Source organism: Buceros rhinoceros, unplaced genomic scaffold, assembly GCF_000710305.1.
Source record: "Buceros rhinoceros silvestris isolate BGI_N320 unplaced genomic scaffold, ASM71030v1 scaffold14869, whole genome shotgun sequence".
Classification (NCBI taxonomy): domain Eukaryota; kingdom Metazoa; phylum Chordata; class Aves; order Bucerotiformes; family Bucerotidae; genus Buceros; species Buceros rhinoceros.
The window spans coordinates 111,474-121,474 of NW_010429938.1; positions in this window are offsets into that span (position 1 = coordinate 111,474).

Genomic DNA, 10,001 nt, shown 5'->3' on the forward strand with positions numbered 1-10,001 from the left:
CATGATGCTGTTTTAATCCCAGGACCCCACCGGCCAGTACCGCTCTGCAGAGCCGCAGCTGCCACCCCGGCAAGCGGCAGCAGGGTGCAGGAACCAGGGTCCCCCCCTTGCCCCGTGACCCACCTCCCAGATGCACGGTGGAGGCTCTGCAGCCGCTCTGAAAAACAAGGGTCCAGCTCACAAGTGCTTGAAAGAGTTTTTCCCAGAAGGCAAACACTGATACTCAGAGGGCTTTTTTTAAAGGAAAAAAAAAGTCTGGAAGTCCCAAGATCAGTTCTCTTCCACAACAACTGCCAAGCAAGTATCTTGCTGTCAAAACAAAATCCCCCAGTTTACCACAGCAGACAGCGGCTTTGAAAGACGAGGCTGTATTAAACTGCAGTTTGCAGAAAAAGTCATCTGTACAGGAGCTCGAAATGTGGAGGCAGCTTAATAACACACAAAATTGGATGTTACCTGTTGCAGCCACCAGAAAACCTCTATTTTCCGTAGTGTTTTTATGAATCATTAGTATTTTTAGCTTTGTTTCCCAAAGAAAATCACCGCATGTGTATTCAACAGCCTGGGTCCCTTGTGGCAGGAGTAAATCCCCTGGCCAATTCCAGCCCTGTCTAACAGAAACGGAGCTTGGGGAGACTGCGAACCTGATAAAAACAGGTGCAAAACAAGGAAGTCCCCAGCTCAGAGGCAGGCTGAAGCACAAAAGCAACCCAGGCAGACCACGTACAAGCTGTGCAGAAGCTCCGGGTGTCTCAGACACCAAAATAACATCAAGGCTCAATGCTGAAGCACAAACCAGCCAGAGCCTGAACACCAGTGCAGGGGGTTCACTGCAGCCCCCATGAGCATGACATCGAAACATGGCTCCGTCTGCAGAAGGTACATCTGCTCCCCAGCATCCAAAAAGTCGTGAGTTTTCCATGTAAACAGGCACCGGTGGCGTTCTGGTCTTGGAGCCGCCAAGCTAAAGCTCATTTCAGAGCTCCCCCTGCAACTTCCACAAGCACTTGACTCAAAAGCCAGGTCTGAAGAATAAATCAGGGGAAAAACCAGACAGGTTTGGATGATGCTGAGAAACATCTCCAGGATGGAGTTTTGATTCAGCAAACCACCCAGGGTATCTGCAATGTCAAGAAGCTGACACTTAAAAAAACTCCGTGCTTTGCTGGCAAGCGCACGCACCAGCGCAACCTGCTGCACCCAGTACCCACCTCGCCCACGTTCTGCGTGGGACCAGCCCAAGAAAGTCAATGCTGTGAGCGAAGTCAGGTCTGAAAGCAAAATGGTTATACGAATAAGAAAACCGGACCTAATGCAAACACATTAAATACTTCCCTGTGAAGGTCTTAAACCCAGTTCCTGAGGGAGGGAAGGAAAATACACCTTCCAGTGGGCTTGTTAACCTCTTCCCACCAGCACTGACGGAGTGTACAGAGAGATTAATGTCGCTGGCCCCTTTCAATTAGGGCAGCGTTAAATAACAATATTGAAAAAAGAAACTTCAAAGTTTCACAGCAAAAGGGTAGGAAGCAAAACAGAGAATAACAAAGTAAGGGGAGACAGAGGAATTCACTGCCCACATAACGCTCTAACAGAAAATAAACCTCTGCTTCTGAAGGAAAAGCCCATTTCCCCGTCTCTGGACTTTTCATTGCCCTAAAAAACTTTTTAATGATATAATCCAAAGTAAATGGTTCCTTGCCACAAAAAAGCTTCTATTTCCTTCCAAGGATATTAACCAGTTCTGTCTTCACCTCAATTTATTATTAAAGCTCTGTTCAATAGCCATGTAGCAACACTTCCCTTCAAATAACACTCTTGAGCATATAATTTGCTGGTAAAATTTCACAGTTGGGAAATGCCTCTTTCTCCCACTGTTTTAAGAGATAAAAGAGACTCATTTACTATTCCTGTCTTTCTTCAGGATTTATTGTCTGAATTCTTGAAAGGTTTTGAAAGCCAAATGATCTGCTTTTCCCCTATCAGCTGCACTCAACTGCGTAAGCAACCCCCCACCCCTAACACGGGGCAAAATGGAACCGCACGGCGTGTTTCCACGGAGAACGAGTGAATCGGCACCTCAGGGGCTCTGCGAGACCCTCCTGCACCGCGGGGCTGCACAGCCCACGTCTCTGCTCCTGGCGTAACACTGCGCCCACTTTGCAGCGGGAAAGGACCTGTGCCCATGGCTTAGGTGCAGCACCCCAAACTGAGATGGTTCTTGCAAAACCAAGAAATTAAGATTAATATTTCTCTGTCCTGGATGCTCTGGAAATACCAAGCAGGAGACAGCTCTTCATGCAAAGACTTGGTCTTCAGCTGCAAAGGGCATCTCTTACACATCACCCAGTGCCAGCCCATATTTCAGCAAGCAAAGGCAGATTTCATGCTGCCAAAGAGAAGTTCAAGCCTTGCAGGCCTGGTGGAAATACCCAAACCTCTGAGAACTTTGCCCATTATCACGCCTGGACCCAGGCACGTAAACACTGAGATACCTTAAAGCTGCTCACGGCATCGAGGGCAGAGCAGGGTCACCTGGAGCCACCTCATATTTACCATCAGTTTCAAACAGGGTGACCAAAGAGGGGGGAAAAAAATCTATTTTTAACAAGCATTAAAGATCATTGCATGGGTTGATTATTTATGCTTGCAAATTATTAAAGGTTAAGGCACATGTCATGGTTAGAGCTGAAACAAACCCATTTAGCACACACATGAGAGTTCAAGGGCTGGTGATGCACTTGCCCATCTGCTTTGGTCCTCAGGCATCTGCCCCAGCAACAGCTCGTCACCGCTCACCACTTCTCAAGGTGAAAAGCTGGGTTTCTCCACCAAGGAATCCCACGAGCAGGGACGCCCCAGCCAAGCGGGAAGGCCGGGAGCATTCCTGGCGTCCCCACAGTCAAACACTCACCACCTCTAGACTAAACAACAGTCACTGAGCAAAGACGCCAGAGATTCCCTGCCGAAGTGTTGCGCTTAAAAATTACAATACACATAGATTACAAAGTGTATTTTAAACGAGCGGGTCTGAGGGAGAAGCCGTGCTGCCAGAGCTGTACCTGCACTCGCTTTTACAAGCTGGCTCCGTTCCAGCTGAAGCGGAAAGCAAGTCCTCAGTCAAAGAGAACAAACACCAATGGGTGATAATTCAAGAACTAGCCACTGCGGGTGGGTTTGGTAGTACAAATCTATCTTCCCAGCCAGCCCCAGAGGCAGCCCCACTTGCCCTCCCCTGCGTTGTTGTGGCATCTCCACAGCAATGACCACAGTGTCTCCTGCATCAGCCCTGCCTTCCTCCCATGGGCTTCCTCGGTGCGAAAGCCTTTGAATTTTGCCACACGAGCAGTCTAAGTGTGGAATCAGACCATGCCTGTTCCACGTAAACGTCTTTGGGATGGATCTGCAGACAACAGGGAGGCTGGTGATGGTGACAGTGGTTTGGTGGCTGGGGTGGGGAGGCGTGAGGAAGTTCTCTCACCAGTTCTGCCTCCATGGTTGGGTTGTGCGTCTTGGTAACCCTTTGGTAAAGCTGCATGAAGCCACACTGTGTGATGCCCAAAGCCAGGGTGGGTGCCAGGCACAGGGTGGGTGAGTGGCTGAGCTGCGCCCACCACTCAGTTTGTAAACTCTGAGCTTTAGCCAAGCTCTAGATTTTGGACAAAACCAAAAGCCACGGGTTCAGGTAAGTACCAGTGATGTTGAAGTTGGCCTGAAAATATGTTTTCCAACCTCTCATTAAGCCACAGGAAGGGAATTTAATGTGCAAGATGTTCTTAAAACCTGTGAAAGTTTCAACCAAAGGCCAAGGTTAGATATGACGTGTATATTGTGCTTTATTTGCCTCCTTGAAATACAATTCAGCTGCTTTTTCCTTAGCCCTGTCCACAAGTAAGAGTGGCCAAGTGCTATGGCTGCTCTTCCATCACTGCCGTGACCAGTTGGAGGCAAACGGAGATGCTCCCACGAGGAACATGGCACGTCCTCTGCGCAGGACAGGGACATTTCCTGCAAGTCCTTTATCTGTGTCTTCCCTTGTGGTTGTTTGCAATAACTCCCTGGAAACAGCAAACTTGAAATCTGTTTCCTTAACGACTCATTTCAGGGCCGCTCGGGAGAAGGGAGCCGAGCCTGCTGTGGTCGAGGGGCTGAGATGTCTCCCAGCTCTGGGCTTTCTTTCTCTTATTTCGGTGCCACGGAGCTGCTGGCTTGTTTGGTGGCTGTTGGCACATCCAGGTCTGAGCACACCATCACTGCTGCCAGCCACATCACTGTGCCCCATGTCTGCACTATAACTCACACCTTCATGTCTCAGAATTGAAGCTTTATTATTTTTCTTTTTTTTTTCCCCAGGAACCACATTTCTGGACAGGAAGTGGGAAAGGCAAAAGCATTTTTATGACTGCGATGGATTTTGCCAACGTGTCCTGGAATCAGAATACGCCTGAAAGACTGCGCCAGGCACAGAGATACCACAGGATAGCCCTAGCTGCCTCTAAACTCCTAGTCCTCCACTCCTCCTCTTGGTGCTCTTCTCCAAAAATAAGTAAGTCAGTCAATCTCCTTTCATACCAAACGTGGAAATGCCAGCAGGAGTGCTTGAGTCACTGCTCCTCACTCTTCCCCTCTGCCTCTCCCCTCTGGCTCTGACTGATGGCTGCGACACACCGCACTGAGCGGGGGAACTTGCTCCTGAAGACACCTCCCGGAGACCGAACCAGCCAACACATCGTCCTGAGTGCCACCCAATTTGCGTTGGCAAAGAGGAGATGACTTCAGAGCCACAGCCCAAAGGCAGATACTTTCTTCTCTCTAATTCAGTCTGAGAAATGGAAATAGAGAGACAGAAAACCCCTGCACCTCCATCCGGCAACCTGTACAGGAGGAAACCTTGAACTGTTGGCACAACGCATGAGCAGATGATGTTGCGTCCGCCTTACATTTTAATTCCCAAGGCTTCTGAAGATGAGAAGAGCATGGCATGCCACAGCCTGGGCACAGTTCACCCCATGACCACGTACCGGCCGATCCCAAACTACTTCCCAAGACCATTGGCAACCACAGCACAATGCTGGAAACGTAATTTGCTGTCCTGCCCCGACAGTGACCGTGCCCCAGCTGGTCCAGCGGCTGCCCTGGGGTTTCAGCTCACTTCTCTGACTCAATCCCACAGCCTACAACAACCCCAGCACCGGAGAAGCCCCAAACGAAAACAGCAGGGCTTGTGCAAGGAGCGACGGAGGAGCACCCACCGAACTGCTCGGACCACACCAGGGTTCTTCGCGTCCCAGGGTCCGTCCCCGCTGCCAGAGCTAGCTGCATTTTCGACTCGCGGCAGCTGACGTCGGTCAGCTCTGCTGAGGCACAAACACAGTCAAGACAAAGATGCTCAGCTTTACTGCAAGGTAGAATCACAAGGTCAGTCCTTCACGCCTGCTGCAAGATTGGGCTCCAGCAGGAGTTTGGTGGGGAAGCTCTGAGCGGCACAAGAACAAAACGTTGGAAGGCGGCGAAGCACAAAGCTTTGCAGCAGGGACTCCAGCAGACTAATCTCTGGATCCCGCAGTGCGGATACATACAGAAATGTCACCAAACTGTGCAAATATCAGAACCTATTTGCCTGCCTTTCAATACACTCTGTGTTTCAGTAATTCAATTTGGAAGGTAATTTCCTGACTCAGGCTAATCTCTCTTACTCTGCCCATTTTCCTCTTAACACATCCTGCAAAAGGGCTGCAGGCTCCTGTGTTTATTTGTGTCAATACAGAAACCAGAGGGACACAATGTCTTTTATCTACCTGTACATTTTGGTTATGAGAGGTTGTTTGTCACTCTGGTAAGAGCACATCTCAAACCTTTAGATACAGCTTTTGGGCAATTCTGTGCCCTCCTGTCATCCCCCACCAAACAAAAGGGAGCCCCTCTGCACCTCTGGTCTGTAGGAGCTTGCTGGGAGCACTGGGGTAACCACGTGCCGGAGCAACCTTCCAGCAGGTTCTGTGGGACGCCAACATCCAACACCAGTTTGGAGATGAGACTGGCTGTCTGACGGAGAGGGTGATACACCGTGGCTGCATGGGAGAGCGTATGAGGGTTTGGGATGATCTTTCGTTGCTGCCACCTCCCTGAGCTGTTTCAGGGGCTCCCACACTGGCCTGGATCTTCCATTGCCGGGACCCTGGACTTCACTTCCCAACTGGGCTTTGCCCCAGAGTGTTCCCTGCATCCCGCTCCAGTGCTTGCTTGCAGAAACACCAACATGAGAGAGGAAATAGGGCCTTCAGAGCCTGTTTTCACACTCCCAGACCAACGAAGAGCAGCCACACACTCCCTTCAGATGCTAACAGCTCAGAGGAAATGGGAGGTGACAACAAACAGTTTTTCCAGATAATGTCCCTTCCCATCCCCAACACAGCATCACTCCCATTCTCAGTGAGGGAATTGCAGGCACAGCACAGGGCCACCCATCACATTCCTGTTGAGCTGGTGCCAGGACCACATTGGTATCTGCAGACATGGCAAGGCAGGGCAGAGTCCTCCCCTGCTGTCGCAGCAGCCTTTAGATTAGCCAGTTTTTCTTTAGAAAACAGATGCAATGCAAAGCAGCCCTAAATCTATCGTATTTTAGGTGCTAATGTAAGTGGGGGTGGTAGACACGAGAGTTTTGCCTGCCTACGGCTTTCTGCATAGGGCACAAGAATTTAATATTGAAAACCCTGTTACAACACTTTGGCTGAACTCATCTGGCCTGTGCCTCCAGCTGCTCGAACTTCGATGGCCTGGGGGAAAGGGCACAGCTCCTCCCAAACAGCAGCACCTCTGCGCAAACAGCGGCAACATCGCCAAGCAGGAAAGGCACTGGATGCACCAGAGCATCTGCTGTCAGGCAATGCCACCAGGATGGGGCTCAGCTGCCCCGAGCTGATCCCCAGCACCAGCCCTGCCCCTGCACAGCTCTCCAGGGATCAGCACATTCCACCTCGGTGCTGGGATCACCCAGGCAGGCACAACATGGAAATGAGCAGTTCTCTGCTGCTTCCCCCGAGCTGTGAGATGCTCTGACAGGGACAAGCGGTGCCTCATGACCCTTCAGATAAAGAGGGGTGGAGGTGGTGGGTGAAAGGGTCTGGGCACCGGGATGTGCAGATGGACGCTCCAGTTCCAGCTCTATCAACCCCATCCATGGCCACAAGCAAGTCAACCACAGAATCACGGAACGTCTCAAGTTGGAAGGAATCCATAAGGATCTCATCCAGTTCCCATCCCTTGGCGTGCGGGCATCCATGACACCCTGTAGCTGCAAGGAGACACCTGCCCATGCCGAGGCTGAGGCTGTTCCTTGGTGCTCTGGACATGTTGGATCCTCCAGAGACCACTGTGGAGGCACATGCATAAAAACTGGAAATTCAAACAGTTTGCCTATGCATGCCCCCATCTCCCATACCCTAAAGGAAATCCTATAAGGACCAAAGCCTCTTCCCTCTTCTCACCTTGTTCTGCCTATTTTTCCACCTAAAAATTTCACAGGTGCGCCCAAGTCTTCCTCATCACGTGCAAAGGAAACCCACTTCCACTCCTCCCATCACGCCGTTTCAAACGCCCTCAAATCCTGCGTATCACTTGCATCTGCCCGACCCGGGGCTGCGAGAGCCAACAGCAGCTAATGGCTCAGGGAAATCTTACTAGGGTCCACGTGACACCAAAAAGGACTTTGTTCCCTGCTCCCCAGATCACTGGAGTGTGTGGCATCACTCATGGGGGTCCTGCACCTCCAGCATTCGGACGGGCGGCTGCATCCTCCTGTTGCTCTGGGAAAGACGGAATGGTGGCAGAGATCCCATGGAGCAGCAGAGGCCATCGGGAGCCTCATGCCCTCTCCCCTCAGCCCCATCATCACCAGAAATCACAGCAGTGGAGCTCCGGGGAGGTGAGCAGCAGGGGCAGTCACTCCTTCCAGTCACCAATAAATCCTCTGCCAAGGTCTGCTGGCTTCGCTGCCTCCCCATTCCAGGGCCCGTTTTCTTGGCTGCTTATCTCAAATTAGGAAATCCAGAGGAACAGTGGGCCAGGGAAGCTGTTTGTCAAGAGCCTCCAGTCCTCGTGGGCATTTTTTGTGAGGGACTTTTCGTTTAGTTGCTGCTTTGTTTTCAAACCCTCAGCTGTCTGCTTGCAGTGGGAGTTTGCTGGAATCAAAACTGGAGAAAAGCTCTTGGAATTCACCCGGGGAACAAAAGAGCTTTTGTGCAGGAGGATTTGGAGGACGCGGCTGCTTTCATTGCCGCTACCTTCATTTCTATTCTCCCGCAGCCAAAGAGCACCTGCCAGCGGGGCCAGAGGAGGTGGGCTGCTGCCCAGGCAGGGGGACACGCGGGCAGGAGGATGGACATCGCCCACACCCGCAGGCAGTGGAAGCAGAGCACTGCAGGCAGGAGGGTGAAGAGCTCCCCACACGTTCATCCAGCACGACATGCAAGACTTAGCCGAGCCTTTCGGTCAAGCTCTGTCCTCCCTGCCCTGTCTCTGCCCCTCTCACAGTAGGAGGGGTGGGCTCTGCTTCTCAGTGCATCGGCAGCACTGAAAAAGGTCTCCCAAGGGGCAACCAGGCTCTGCAGTGCTGGTGGGTGCTTCTGCACGATGCTGCTGAAGCTCCTGCAGCCAAAGTTTGAGCAGGGTTGCTGAGGGTTCACCCGCAAGCTGTGCATCACTCCCAGTACTCCGCTTGCTTTTCTTTTCTTTCCCTTATCCACCAAGATTTCACCTCAAAATGCCACAGTGAGTGACCACGTGCAGTTACGGGGCTCCAACCAACTTCCCATACAAATACCTGGCAGGAAGCAGCGAGTCTTCTACGATCAGCACAAAAAACAGTGTCCTGTCTGCCTCAGCCATGGCAGAAGTAAGATTTGCCTTAAACCCAGCAGCCCCAGCCTGGCTACAGACACTTCTACACCTCCCACACCCGCTGCTCTCTGCAAATCTTGACACTGTAAAGGAGCATCCATCTCCTTCCCCGGTGCTCTGCAGAGCCTCAAGCCCCACTTCCCAAGGGCAGTAGGATCCCCTCCCTGCCAGACACCCTGCAGACGCCCTTTTGCTCAAGGTCTCCTTCCAGTTTCAATTTTGCTTTTCAGGATTTTGCCAAGTGCTTGGTGCAGCTGGGATTTTCTGCCAGCCGGTCCTGCAAGGTGGTTTTTACAGCAGCACGGCAGCAGAGCTTCGCTTCCCCTGGACAAACAGATCAGCTTCTCCACCTGCCCCAGCTGCCCGCACGCCAAGGGGTGACAGGTCTGTGCACCCTGTGGAGCAGGCGAGGGGCGGCCGCCCTGGCAGCGCCAGCCCTGTGCTTTGCGAGCCAGGGCCTCTTGGAGCTGTCAGATGTGCTGCCAGCCCGGGGAAATGCAAATTGCTTTGGAAAACGAAGGTGACATTTCCACCCACTTGCTGATTTCTGCTGTGCTGCAGACTCAGAAGCCCGATTCAGGGCTGCAGCTCCAGCTATGAAGGTTCTCATGTCTTACATTAAGCACGTGCTTACTGGGAGCACACGTTCCTATTCAGGCTGTATTAGGTGCCAGGCTGAGCAGATCATCCTCCTCAGGGCTCTGCCAGACTGTTGTCTCAGCCTTTGCAATAGCCGCCACAAGGGTCTGTCCCCTGGGTGCCAGTTCCAGCCCATTTCTCAGCCGTAGCCCCTGAAAGGGACAACCTGCACACAGACACTGGCAGAAGTTCCTCTGCGAGTGGTGGTGCCAGCCAGATTGCAGGTTCCTCCTCATTGCCTCCCCATGCCCGAGGTGCTGCCCTGTAGCATCCGCTGGCAAAGCTACGCAGGCAAACACTCTTCAGCCAGAAATGTGTCAGGAGGCTTCAACTGGGGAAAAGCAGGTCCCTGCTACAGCAGGAGGGTGCAATGGGCCAGGAAGGACTCCCTGGCAGCCCAGCAAAGTGGCCCTTTGGGGTGCCCCTGTCCTCAGGAAAGCATGCACAGTTATTTGTCCTTC